Source organism: Helianthus annuus, chromosome 5, assembly GCF_002127325.2.
Source record: "Helianthus annuus cultivar XRQ/B chromosome 5, HanXRQr2.0-SUNRISE, whole genome shotgun sequence".
Classification (NCBI taxonomy): domain Eukaryota; kingdom Viridiplantae; phylum Streptophyta; class Magnoliopsida; order Asterales; family Asteraceae; genus Helianthus; species Helianthus annuus.
Window position 1 is genome coordinate 114208328 of NC_035437.2, and position 15627 is coordinate 114223954.

General features: G+C 32.8%; 1 pseudogene; it reads right to left on the reverse strand.

Annotated features, from left to right (window-relative positions):
* Nucleotides 1–7133: 7133 nt before the first annotated feature.
* On the reverse strand, nucleotides 7134–7860 carry LOC110941040 (annotated as a pseudogene).
* Nucleotides 7861–15627: the final 7767 nt, after the last annotated feature.

The following is a 15627-nucleotide window of genomic DNA, read 5'->3' on the forward strand; positions in this document are numbered from 1 at the left end:
GCAGCAGCTGACTATTATATCTTTTGCTTATTATTTTTATTTTATGCTGTTTTGATCCTCACTTTTGGTCTGTATTGATATTCGTATACTCTAAACAGGTTGGTCAGGGATGGATGGGTTGGTTGATGTGATGAAACTGCTAAACTACTGAGGCTTTTGATATAAATATATATATATATATATGATGATATGTTTTGGTAGTTGTTTGATTCAGATAGGTTGATTGTTTTAGCCGCTTTCGTTCGCGTGTCCGTGGTTGAGTTGTTTGCTGAGCGCGTTTCGAATTGGAGGGCTTATGTGGAAATGACTGGCACTTTGACAGTCTCACATATCAGCTAAGTCGTTTCCCTTTTTGTTGTTGTTGTTGTATTTTTTTATTTATTTCGTCGTCTAGTTATTTAGTTAGTTCGTTATTTATTTAGTAGTTGTTAGGTAGTTGAGTTTTTTTTCCATTCTTGCATTAGGGACAATGCAATCTTCAAGTGTGGGGATGGGATACATGTAAATATTCGAGTCTTATATTGAAAAATACAAAAAAATTAAAAAATTGAAAAAATTAAAAAAAAATTGAAAAATCAGAAAAATGTCTTTCGATATGAGAAGTTTGCAAATAAAACGGAAAATGATAGAAAAGGTGAATTTTTGCTTGGGTTAAAATAATAATAATATGAGATTATGATAAATCGAGCTTGCGTCTAGTTAGGGTTATGTGGATAGGCCCGGGTTTAGTTTTAAGTCCCTTTGAGCTAATATACCTTAATTGTCAGTCTACTAGTGGGTTTTCGCCTGGGAGATATGGGAAATCAAAACTGCCGAAAATAGTATAAGGGGCACCGTTATAAGTTAAAACTGTTAGAGTTTGTGATCATGCGAAAAGAAAATAGAAAAAAAAATGAGCTAGAAACTAAATGAAAGTAACACAGGTCTATGTAATCCGAGTTGGGGATAGCGACTCTACAGCCGGAATGCCTCTGGGATGTGTGAAATCGAATTGCCGATTAAAAGTACCAAAACCTAAGTAATCTGTGGTTGGGGATAGCGCCTCTACAGCCGGATTGCCTTTTGGTTAGGGAAAGCATCGTCTAGACTCATGAATGAAAAAAAAAGAAAATAGAAAAAAAATGAAAAAAAAGAAAATTTTTTGATTGTAAACTCTCCTGGTTTGGATATAAGATGGTTGGGAATTGGTCAAATGATCATTCTTTTAGTCCTATAAGCTTGAGGTGGGAGTAGGTGGACCGTAAATTCTAGTGTGAGACCCTAGGTGGATTGACCGCACTTAAATTAAATTTACATGATAAGGGCTTGAGTTTGGATTCGGGTTTAAAGGGACAAGTATATTCGCAATTGCTGCTAACGCAAGCCTTGGTTTTAATAAGATATAAATAATTTTTGACCCAAGTGATTATTCGTCTCTGATTCCGTTGCACAATTCTTTTTCGAGGACGAAAAAAGAGCAAGTGTGGGGATATTTGATGTATTGCAAAATACATCCTTTATTCGTGTATATTTTGTACAGTTTATCGTTATTTTTAGTTTAGTTTATTTAGAATTACGTGCTATTGATCAAAGTTCGGTTTTCCAGGTTTTGATACGTTAATTGGCTAAAAATTAAGTGGAAACGAGCTAGATGCTGAAACATTATGTCCTGGAGCAAGTTACAAAGAGTTAGAATAATTCTTGGGAGTTTTGGGCATGCAAAGTTGGATTTTGAAGGCAACATTCTGTGGAAATGAGTCACTCGCGCTACACCACGGCCTTCCACCTAATCACTCGCGTAGCACCAACAGTTAACAAGAAAAATCTGATATTGATGTTGCTCGCGCTACACCAACGAAAAGAAGGGAACCCGTCGCGTAGCGTGACGGGTTGATAGTTCGAATTTTTTTTGTTATTCACTAGGGTTTGGTATAAAAACAAGGATAATCATTATTATGAAAGGGATTACGAACCAAGAAACCCTAGGCGACCTTTTGGAGCAGATTTTAAGGTTTTCGAAGTGTTTTAGCTTGCGGGAATCATCCGGTTGAAGCTTGGAGCGTGGAACTGAAGATTGTTCGGGTTTTATCTCCCGGTTTTCTTTAATTTCGTGTTTTCAGTCTTTTCCAATGAATTCTTGTTTCGAACTTGATTTGTTTGTTTTAGACAACATGTTTCTTGGCTAAACCCTAGATACTACCTAGACTAGATGATGGTTTGATTAAAGTTTGGATCTTTTAACGGTTTTTATTGTTTGATTATGGATTGATTTCTGAAAGTAAAGTATTCTAGAATTTCTGATTTGGTGCGTGTGCGTATTTACTTTTGGTTGTTGATTATTTACTGTTTCACACAGATTTTGGTGAATGTCTTTCACATAATAAATTTGTGTTGATTATTTGCATCGTTGCGGGTTCGGGTGATCTTTGGGTAAATCGGCCGATAGCCTTAGAAACAGTAATTAAAGTACAATTAGAAGTAAATATTCTGCTTAACTTGTCGCTGAGAGGCTCGAGTTAGTTATTAGGTCTCGGTGCAGTATATATCTAAGATAGGTTTTGAGAGAAGTCAATCTTAGTTCCCTAATTGCATTTGTGTCTAGTAAACCAAGTCAGAACCTAGAATTGCCTTAGATTGTCGCGCTGAGAGGTAGATAGTCGCATTAGGGATCTTTTAGAGTCGTTAGAGGACTGAGAGGAAGTCTAACAGTCGGTATTCGCAACAGCCTTGTAGGATTTCCTAGGTTCCTTCCTGAGAAGGGTCGGGAAGTCTTAGCATTGAAATACCTTAAGGTTTAGTATTTTACGATCCCGGCTCCATACAACAATAATACCCCTAGAAGTCCATTCTTAGTTAAACTGGATTCAAGTCTAGGTAGTCGTTAATCTCATCTGAATCAAACCTTAGTCTTCGTTCGTGCCTTAGTTTAATTTCATTTTAATTGCAATTTTAGGATTTTAGTAAAAACCCCCCTTAAAACACAACAATTGTTTTGTCGTGTCAGTGTCTAATCTAAATAGAGTCGTCAACGTAATTCAATAGAGTTCTTGTGGGTTCGACATCCGGACTTACTTTTCTTTGCTAGAGTCGACCGGTTCACTTGCCGGTGAGTAGTTTAGTTAAGTTAGAGAGTCTAGATTATTATTACTTGAGTCTAAATTAGGGTTATTTTAGTTTAATTAGTTGAACTACTTATTCCACATCAGGAATATATTTGAGTTTGATTTTTATAACTTGTTTGCTGACTTTTACAGAAAAGGATATATCGAAAAAAGGTGCAGGTCTTCTTTCATAACTCTTATTCCTAAAAGCAAGGATCCGGTGGGGATGAAAGATTATCGCCCGATCAACCTTATTGGGGTGATTGGTGAAACTATCTCTATGGTTCTCGCCAATCGCCTTAAAAAGGTTATAGGTTGTATCATATCGGATAAACAACCGGCATTTCTTAAAGGTAGGTACATCCTAGACAGTCCATTAATGGTTAACGAAATAATATCTTGGATTAAAAGAGTTAATAAAAAGGCTTTCTTATTAAGAATCGATTTTGAAAAGGCTTATGACAACGTTTGTTGGGGATTTTTACTGGATATCATGGGACAGATGGGATTTCCCGATATTTGGTGTAAATGGGTGGAAGGGGTTTTAAACTCGGCTAGATCCGCGGTATTAGTGAACGGATCCCTGACTTTTGAATTTGGTTGTTCCAAAGGGATCAGACAGGGAGACCCATTATCTCCGTTTTTGTTCCTTTTGGTCATGGAGACTTGTCTTGCATTTTTTGCGAAGCAAGGCTTGAAGGAATTTTCAAAGGCATTCAAACTCCTAATAATGCACCGGTTATTTCTCATCCTTTTTATGCGGACGACGCGCTTATATTGGGGGACTGGGATAGGGGGAATGTGAAGAATGTGGCTAGATGTCTTAGAATTTTTTACCTATGCTCGTGTGTCTGAAAATAAACCTCCACAAATCTAACTTATATGGGTTGGGGGTGGATAACGATGACATAAAGGATATGGCTAATATGATTGGATGTAATGTTGATAACATCCCGTTGTCTTATTTAGGCATTAAAGTAGGGGCCAATATGAATAGAATAAGAAATTGAGATCCGATTATTGAATTTTTTGATAAAAGATTATCGGTTTGGAAAGCGAAAACTTTGTCTATAGGAGGGAGACTGACTCTGATTAACTATGTATTGGAGAGTCTGCCTATTTATTACTTTTCTTTATATAAAGCTCCTGTCGGTATAATTAAGAGTCTTGAAGCTAAGATGAGAAAGTTTGTTTGGGCGGGATCTATTGAAAAAAACAAAATGAATTGGGTGGCTTGGGATTGGATTACGTGGCGAAAGAAAAAAGGGGGGTTGGGGATAAACAGATTAAAAAAAGTAAATGAAGCACTCCTTTTTAAGTGGGGATGGAGATATAGAGTCGAAAATCAAAGTCTGTGGAGGAAAGTAGCGGATGCTTGTCATAAGAAAAACAATCAAAGGAGCTTTGTGTCTTTAAACGGAAAGAATACGGGGTGCTGGAATAATATTGCAAAAATGATTTCCAAATTGAAATTAAATGGGAAGGAATAAATCGGGTAATTGGGCAAAGTGGGGAACGGGGAGGATATTCGTTTTCGGTTAGCACCTGGGTGGGCAATCTTCCTTTCATGGGAAGATGGCCACATCTGTTTGTTTTGGATTCAAATAAATCTTGCAGGATCTCGGAGAGATAGGATCGGTTCAAGTAAACGAAAAAATATTATTGGAGTTGGGTTAGATTGCCCGAGTCTGAAATTGAGCGCAAGGAATGTCAGGAATGTCAAGACGCTATTAACATGGTGAGATTGTCAAATGATAAGGACTTGTGGATTTGGAACATTGACAGAAAGGATGGATTTTTGGTAAACTCGGTGAAAAAGGCGTTATTTATGACAAGGGAAATAGTCATCTACCTAATTTCGAATGGAGCAAATGGGTGCCTATCAAATGCAACATTATGGCTTGAAGAGGTAACCTGGATCGTCTTGCAACAAGAGTCATTCTGAGAAGAAGGAATCTGGATATAACATCAGTTATGTGTCCTTTCTGCGACGAGTATGAGGAATCGGTGGATCATTTATTTAGGGCATGTTCGGTGGCGATTCGATTTTGGGCGGCTATCAACGCATGATGCAACATTCCCCCGATATTCGCATTCGACTTCAAAGATTTGATGGATATTATGACTATTCAAGAAGGAAAAAAAGATGAAGAAGTTTCTAAGGGGATTGGTTATTATCTCGTGTTGGTGTATATGGAAGGTTAGAAACGATTTGGTGTTCAATCAGATTAGGAGAAGTCCACAAGAGATTTTGATAGATATTAAAACGAGAGGTTTTGGGTGGCTAAAAAATAGATCTTCATGTAAATATATATGTTAGAAGGAGTGGTGTAAATTTCCTATGTATATGTTATAATTTTGTCCTTTGTCCGTTTGGGTCAGGATTCATTTTTTATTTTGGCTTTTTGCCCGTTTGGGTCGGAAGTTGGTTTTAATGAAGTTTTATTTAAAAAAATATATATCACTAGTTTATAGACCCATGTATTACATAGGTTTGAGGATAGAAAATGAAAGGCTTTAAAATAATCATGGAGTTAATCGAGTTCTTTGGGGAAAATAAATGTGTTTTCCATTTATATAAACTTAAATGAGTTTTTTAAATTAATATGTTATTGTTGAGGTTGGTTGTGTTTAAAGGACATGACGATTATAAATTTAAAAAAAAAATTATATTTCATATTATATCTTGCATCACACATAATAAATATAAATTTTGATATGAATACATATAACCCTAATATGAACTATACATACAAAATTAAAGAACATATAACATTACTCATTTTAAATGATGCATTTACGAAGTAAGAATTTTGTTTTAAATACAAAATAATTAGTATATTTTATTTCAGATTAAAATGGTGATGAGTATATAAATTTTTAGTTATCTCATCTTTTTTTGATAAGTATGTTTTTATTTACTAAAGTATAGATATTATATTAAAGTATAAATATGTAGATAACTAATATTAATTATTAAGAATTAAGATTATTGAAGAGATATAATCTTAAATATAAGATTATTTCTAATATATATTAAATTCAATCATTTAATAGCCTTTATATTAATTTTATTATTTATTATATAGTTGAGGTAGCATGAAAAATTGCCACATGGCATTTTGATGAAATACTTTATTATAAAAGAATGCCATGTACCCATGGCATTATAGCCTAGTGGTATCTTGGTGGTAGGATAAGACTTATGACCATTAGGTTATGGGTTCGATTCCCACAAAGGGGGTTTTTCCCAGATTTATTGGGTTTACTCCTGAATTGGTGTATAGGCATTATTGCCTAGTGGAGATGGATATGATCGGGTGGTTCTGCTGGTGACACGATGATACTACAGTGGTCCGTCAGTGATCCAAATTTGCCGTTAAAAAAAAAAAAAAAAAAAAAAAAAAAAAAAGAATGCCATGTCGCATTAAAATTACTCTTTTATTAGTTTTAGATTCAAATAATTGAACGAGCAAATATTTATGGATACCTTCCTTATGTCGATGAAACTAGTAACGCACAAAAGGACTGAGCATACCCATGATTGACACGCCCCATTAAGCTTTGCCTGGTAATGTGCGTTGATCACAATAAATACTGTCGGTGAAGATTAATTGGTTAATAAATAACATGCTTTCTTGAGCTATTATTAATTAAATTAAAAATATAATATAATATACTTGGGAATAATTTTCATATATTGTTGTAAACATGCTTAATATTATATTTAGAGTAAACTATTATTTTGGTCACTTTTGTCATATTAGTTCAAAACTCAATATTTTTAAATCTAGTTCATGTGGTTTCAGTTTTATTGTCATTTTGGTCCAAAAGTGAAATTAGGCCATATTTATCTAATTTTATTATAACACATTATTAATTAAAATAATAAAATTAAATAACCATTTGACATCATAAAAACAAAGAGATTATCGTCTTCTTCAAAAATCTTCTTCAAACCCTTTCAAACCGTGCGATCACTTTTACATACTTATTCATGACACATACAGTTACACTCCATTAAAACACATTAATAAATGCAAACAAAATAGCAATCATATAATTTAAACTTCAAAATATCTTCTAAACTCTAAATAACACTATCAAATCTACACATCATATCATATTAAAACATATCAACACATACATTCATATAAATTTAACTTTCAACACACATAAATTATAATTATGCAAATATGATAACAAAACCCTAACCAGAGCAGCCATATACGCATTAAGCGTACTCTCAGCAGTCTCTTTCCAATCAGCAACAGTTTTAAACTCAGCCAGATACCGATGATAATCTCCATTCATCTTCAAATAAAACACCTTCGAATCACCAGATCCAGCAGACGGAACAAGTTTCAAGTCCAGGAGCTTCAAATCCCGTCGCAAAATGTCTGATAACTCCTTCTCGATCTTAGATCTGTACTCCTTGATCACTGTTACATGCTCCTGGTTACCACGAGACTCTTCCTTCTGCTCGATCGACGATGAGTTTTACCATCTCTTCCTCCACGGTGAGTTCTTCGGTGTCGGAGAGTGAGTTGGAGACTTTTTCCATGAATTCTACCATCTCTTCGTAGCGTTCGGCTTCTTCGGAGAGTTTTGCCATGTATACGTGCTCTTCACGCGCCGTTGTGGCCATGGTTGACTGCAAGAGTGAGAGGAATTAGGGTTTGGAATTGAGTTTTTTTTTATAGATAGAGAAAGTTTGGGGAGTGGAGTGGTGGAGAGAAAATGATTGCAGGGTTTGGGGAAGATGATTTTTTTGGGAAGATTATAATCAGTGTCATTTATTTTTATTATTTTAAGAGAAAAATGCCCGGATAGTCCCTGTGGTTTCGTATTTTTTCACCTATAGTCCCCAACTTTCTAAAATTACCTGAATAGTCCCCAACTTTTCATTTTTTGTTCCCGGATAGTCCCTGGGTCTAACTTCAGTTTGTTTTCTCTGTTAAGTGGGTGTGAAATGACCAATTTAGCCTTTCCTTTAAAAGGCCAAACCACAGGGACTATCCGGGCATTTTCTACATTTTTAAAGAAAAACCCCACCACCACACTTCATCTTCAACCTCCACCCACCATCACCCTCCTCCACCCTCCACCATCACCACCACAGTCACCTGAACTGCCAGTGACAGATAATGAGCAAATACACAAATCTTCATATGAAAACTTTTAAAAAATGAAACTTTTGCAATCTCAATAGAACATCTTAAAAAGGAAATTGTTGGAAAGTGAGTGCATTTTCTGATAATTGTCTAGAAAATAACGCTTGTGTATTTATGTTAGGTGTAATCATTAGTTTTATAAAAATCTTCCATCTTTCTATCAAACAATTTTTATATGATCTCAATCAACACTCACATTTGGCTTGCTCTGTAGGTTTTTCGAGAAAAGTAATTTCTTTTCAAGTTATTTAATTTTCATCCTGTTAATGATATTCCATAATTGTGCTGCAGGCTTTTATAATTGCATCAACTGCAACAGAGGAGGAGATGCTAAGCTGGTAAGAATGTTTGTTCTTTTTCATGTATGTGAAAGAGATTTGTTGTTTGTTCACATGTTCTTGACATGCTTGCTGATGTGCAGGTATCGTGAACATGTTGTATGGACTGATAAAGCTTTAAACATGAAACTCATGAGGAAGGGAATTTTGACCCGCATTCATGCTCCAATGGTGAGTTCAAGTTCAGGTGAGGATTATGGCAGTTCAGGTGATTGTGAGGGTGATGGTGATGGTGGAGGGTGGAGGAGGGTGATGGTGGGTGGAGGTTGAAGATGAAGTGTGGTGATGGGGTTTTTCTCTAAAAATGTAGAAGATGCCCGGATAGTCCCTGTGGTTTGGCCTTTTAAAGGAAAGGGTAAATTGGTCATTTCACACCCATTTAACAGAGAAAACAAACTGAAGTTAGACCCAGGGACTATCCGGGAACAAAAAATGAAAAGTTGAGGACTATTCAGGTAATTTTAGAAAGTTGGGGACTATAGGTGAAAAAATGCGAAACCACAGGGACTATCCGGGCATTTTTCTCTTATTTTAATTAATAATATGTTATAATAAAATTATATTGACCATTTTGCCCCTAAGGAAAAGGACAAAATAACATAATTTTATTAGACAAATATGACTTGATTTCACTTTTGAACCAAAATGACAATAAAACTGAAACCACATGTAACCAGATTCAAAAGGTTTGAGTTTTGGACTAAAGTGTCAAAAGTAACCAAACCTCATGGATCAAAATGACAGTTTACTCTTATATTTAACTAATAAGATATTGAAAATTAATATATCTCATTTAAAGCTGTGACATCTATATGTCTGTGTTCTTATAACCCCTAAATAAAATTTCACTAGATATTTTCTTTTTTCTTAAACCTTAGACGTGTTATGATTTAACCCATCTGTTTCAATGACAGGTAATGTGGTCAAGCTATCTATGCCTGTCTGGTGCGACATTTAGCAACTCTGGTAATTATGAGAGTTTGCGGTATAAGAACAGATGCAAACAAAAGCTTATAATAGACATATTATTACATATGTAAATAACTTTTAGGTGTATATTTAGTAATAGAACTTTTACGACTTTTAAACAATGATGGAGTTTGAACAAAAATTCGGTGGGGCCGGACTCTCAAAATCCAAGTCGATAGGGGCCAGGCTATTAAAAATATAATATTTTACACTAGAAAATAATTTCGGTAAAATTAACATTACAAACAAAAAAATCGGTGGAGGCTGGGGCATCCCCAGATCTTCATTATCATCCGCCCATGCTCATAAATAAACCGAAAACTAGACCATTATGAAGTAATTTGGTAACGGTCACTCGGTCAATTACAAATCAGATCGCAAGACCAAAAGGTTAGATTTTCAAGCCTCTTTAAATATAAGGCGGATGGTGACTTGAGTGACATGACACCCAATTCACTCTTGTCAACGCACTATCCTCTAATAATAACAATAATCTTTTATGGCACGACAAAATATATATAAAGTCGACTTTATCAAGCACTGGGTCATCTTGATGCGATTGCATGGCAAATGAGGTATATGGATTATGTTGAAAGGTGGTCCAGTGTTAGACAATGTGCCGTATGATGTCGCATACCTCAATGATTTTATCATCACTCATTCACTCATGCCAAGGCCAATGTAAATAGATTAGACATGCTAAAACTATAAGTTCCGGTTGATTCATTTTCAGTGGCGGCGAAGCTTGAGATTTCCGATCGGGGGTCGAAAACGTATATACCTAAAATATTCAGTACGAAAACTACATACCGGACACTACTGAGCGAAATGTTCGGGGGTCACCCCCCCCCCCCACAAAGCTGCGCCCCTGTTCATTTCGAGCGGCTTTAAACCGAAAACAAAACTAAGAAAATTAGAACCGAAGATCACATTCAATGAAGTGTGGTCGGGTTAGGTCTAAGCAATAGTTTAGACCCGTTTTTAAATAAATAATTTAAATATAAGATGCAACATTCCACCTATCGTATCACCAATATGGTTTGTTTTGTTTCCGATGGGTTACCCATCCAAGAGACTTTCTACCTAGTACTATTCTCACCTGAATATGTTTAACTGTAAAGTTTCCATATGTTGTACAACAATACATCTAAAACGCGTTGGTGATTTAAGGATTAAGATGGTTCATGTTAATTTTTTTATATATGTCGTTACATAAAATCACAATACTGTTTTATTTAAAAGAGTACACTAGGATAGCAGAGTGTTGTGTCGACTAGATGAATAGATTTGTCTTCTTATCCTGTCCCCAACATTGAGCGAGTGGGTTGTCTGCCATGGATCTGGTCCACTGTGCATATTGTGGGCATTCATCATAATAATTGAATCCATATATGGAACGTTCCTTTTCAAAAAATAAAAAGATATTAAAAGGTGTTATAAAAATAATGTTTCGATCATTCGAAAAGTTCATAGGTGTGATGATGTATTTATTATAGGTCAACTCGGTTTGTGTTCGTGTATATATTTTTGTCTTTTTGTATGTCATGAATAAAGAAAATTATAAATCATCTAATTCTTATTAACATCTTAAAACTATGAATTTAATCATTTTAGTAACATGTTATGTTTATAAATAAAAGATATAAATACATGTCTGTAATCACAAAAGTTTTTGCCTAATGTTTCACAAATTCATTTCATTTTCATGAGTCATAATCTTTTATGAAAATATTATGTATGGTCCACTTTATATATTTTTGCACTATGTAATGAACTAGTAAATGGGACAGCACTTCACGGCGGTTTTCACGTACTATAATTTTCAAACCATTTCGCTCATATAACTAATACAAAATGGTGGAGAGATCAAATAAAAAGAATATTTAAGGTAGAAAGAAATGAGGTTGTATTATGTGGCAAAATTGATATGGTGAGATTTGGTGATGAAGTCGTAACGATTGAAGATCTAAAGATGAAGAAAGTATAAAGATTGAAGATATGCAGATCCGGAAGTGCATTTGGGGTTATAAAGAGCGTAATGGTCAAATTGGCCTTCAAAAATATAAGTAAAAATGTGACAAACGACACAATCGAGTAACTTTCATACCATTAAATAATTATTTATTTTCTGCAATTTTGTGTTTTAAATGTCAACATTACATGTTTGCATGTTATACATTTTAATCATGCATATTATCCATTTTATTCGTCGCATTTTGAAATAATTTGAACAATGCGTCAAAACAATTAGTAAACTCACCGGTTAGATAAGTTGTGTCAGCACAACCTCATTACTCAACTAAATGGTAGATTTAGGACTTAGACGTAGGTCTGACATAAAAAAATATATCAAATCCCAAGTGGGAAAACAAGTATAATTGTTCACACTTCCCGAAAATCTACCTAGCTTTAAAAGTGTCCGATTTGGACCACAAATGATAATTTTCCGCAGAATTCAGCATCTGGCAAATTATACCAAGTCCAGAAATAATAATAAACATCAAAAACAACTTAAAAAGTATTGGGGGTATCGTTAAAACACAAGGACACATCATACATTATAAGTTACACAACTTAACCTTTTAGTGAAGCGACAACGAAACAAGCACCAAACAATTATCCGAACACTATCAAAACACCAAATATAAACTAGTAACATTGTTTAATGTTGTAGAACTAGTTAAGGTCATTTAACATCTCATTACACATAAAAACACCTAACCATAATCTACATCAACTTAAACACCAAATTTACACCTAAGTCCCCTAACTTTCAAACTTTGCCACAAACACCCCCTACACACCATTATGGACGGTCAACAAGGGGGCCCCACAAGCCCCCAAGTTGTCTCAAGATAAGAAAAATTGTTTGATGGTTAAAATGGTTATTTGATGGAAAGATTTGATGCATGATGATATATTAAGACCTTATCCCCAACATGTCCCTCATATTTTCCAACACTTTCAAACTCATCTTCTCCCTCTAAACTTTCGGCCATCACCACCATTAAATCACCTCCATTTCATTCAATTTACAAGCAACCCAAGGGTTCCCAAGGGTGTCTCAAGCTTAACTAAGAAGGTTTCAAGACTCGGAAGTTCAAGGACCAACTTGTGGAGCTTTTAACCACCACTTTCTTCCTCTTTTCATCATCTTGTTCTTGTTGCATCTTCCCTAGCTACTAGTGCTAGTTACGAGTCCTCTAATCCTTTATTTTGATGCTTATTAGTAGTATGTTAAAGATGTACAAGTTAAACCATCATGAATCTTAACTTTAAAAGATGAACACTTGAAGAAATAACATAATCTAAAGAAAATAAGTGTTTCTTATGTTATGTTGAAGTTGTTATGAAAGTGTGGTTGGTTATTTGGTAATATGGATGAGATCCATCATATGTACACTTGTTATATCATGTTTTAAGTATAGATCTAACAAGTATACACATGGATCTTGCAAAATCCATGATAAACATGTTAAGGAAATTGATGGACATTAAATACGAACTTCTAAAGGTTGTTAAAATGACGTGTTTATGTTTATAAACTCACAAGTAAAGTGGATGAACAAGTTTTCAAAAATAAGTTTCTACAAAGTTTGTAAAGTATAACAAATAAGTTTTGTTTCAAATAAATCACCATGTTAAAAGTGTAGATCTAAAACACTACAAGTTCATATAAAATTTCAAGTTTGTTAACATGAAAAGTATGGATTATTTTGTATATTTATATTTGAAAAAATTGTTGTGAATGATTGTTGAGTTTTGGAAATGAATTAACACATGTTTTTCAACATGGGAAAACCTTTAAATTTAGGGGAAACTATGGCAAATTTTTGTAGAATTTTAACACTTAGAAAAATATATTTTTACAAAACTTTTACTAGTAAAATTTTCAAAGTGTTTAGCTATAATTTTCCCCAAATTTGTAAACAAAATATAAGTTAAGAAAATAGTGTTTTTCTTAATGATTAAAATGGATATATATATATATATATATGGTTCAAATAAAAACCACTTTTATTGTGAAAACTCGAAAACTAACTAAAAAAAGCCTAAAAAACACAAAAAAAAAAATTTTTCAATTTTTTTATAAAAATCGCTGGTTTTTATATATAAAAAAACTTTTTTTCAAAAAAAAAAAAAATTTGTAGTACACATGTGTAGTACACATACACATGTGCACTACACAATTTTTTTTTCTTAAATTTTTTTTTTATATATAAAAACCTGTGAAATTTGGTTTGCAAAAAAAATAAAAATAAAAAAAATTTGTATGTTTTTTTGGCTTTTTTAATTAGTTTTCGAGTTTTCACAATAACTAGTGGTTTTCATTTGAACCTTCCCCTAAATATATATATATATATAATTAGGGGAAATTATATATTTAGTGGTCACCCCAAAATTGTGTGTTATATGTATAATATGTGTATTATATATTAGTATACATGTAGGGTGCAAAACTACAAAATACACACAAAGAAATCAAGTATAAAATACACCCAAAATACCATGAAATACAACTAAGTATAAAGATACATATACTTATCCAAAAATGGGTGTATGGATAAAAATACAATATATATATATATATTTATATATATTTCCTTAACAAATATCTTGGACATTTGGACTACGGACATATGGAAAATATATATATATATATATATATATATATATATATATATATATATATATATATATATATATATATATATATATATATATATATATATGAAGAGCAAAATATATATATTTAACAATTATGATAAAAATAAATAAATTACAAACAAGCCTTAAAAATATATTATTTTTAAGAAATATAATTTCGGAATGTATAAAATCATAAGAAATGATTTTTGACATGAAATACAAAATACATAGGTATTTATACCAAAATATATGTATACTTGCCTAAGTATACATTTGGTCAAAATTACAAGTATATTTATACTAAAATATTGAAAATATTATTTAATAAAAAGTATAAATCTACTTTGACTTGGTCAAACGAATACAACGACAAGAATACACAAAATAATACAAGTATACGTATACGAGGATAAGTTAAATATATACTATTTTTAACACTTGTCACATTTAAATTATATATATATATAGGGGAAGGTTCATTTGAGAAGAGATTTAATGTGAGAAGAAAAAGAAGAAATGACATATAAGTAAAATACTATTTCATTTGTAACTCATATCATTAATTTTTCTCTCTTTAATTAATTAGTCAACTGATCATTAATTATCATACATATAATCTACAAAACCTACACATATCAAAATTTTCCTACATATACCCTACACATTATAGAATTTTATCCTACACAATCGAAATTTATCCTACACACCTCGAAATATATCCTACACAACTCGTAATTTTTCCTACACAACTAGTAATTTATTCTACACTTTAAATTAAGTTGTTTTTTTAATTTAGAAAAAAAGTATATGTTTTGAAAAGGAGTTACAAATTTAATTTAGTTAGTTATTATATAGGAAGAATACAAATTAATGATTTATGTAAGTTTACCAATATACCCTTATATTAAAATTAAATGCAAATATTAAATGAAATAAAATGAAGCATTCTTATTGGTTGAAACTTCTTCTTTTTTCTTCTTATAAAAAAATTCTTCTCATTTGAACTCTCCACTATATATATATATATATATATATATATATATATAGGGTGGGAGTTGGTTACAAAGTCTATTTTCCTACAAAGTATAAAAAGTCATAAAATACCATCATGTCAACCATAAAACACACTCAAAACCCACAAATAACAAAGTGAAGATTACTAAAACGTCATATTTTTGGGTTTTATGTTGTGTTTTGGATGATAAGGCTTTGATTAGTGAATGACTAACAATAGTGTGTTTTATGTTGATTATCATGTTGTGTTTTATATTCATAGTTCTACAATGGTGTTTTTGAAGTTTTTATGGACTGTTAGGGTTTGGATACTGTGTTTAGTGATCTTCACTCTGTTATTTGTGGGTTTTGAGTGTGTTTTATGGCTAAAATTGTGGTGTTTTACGACTTTGTACACTTTGT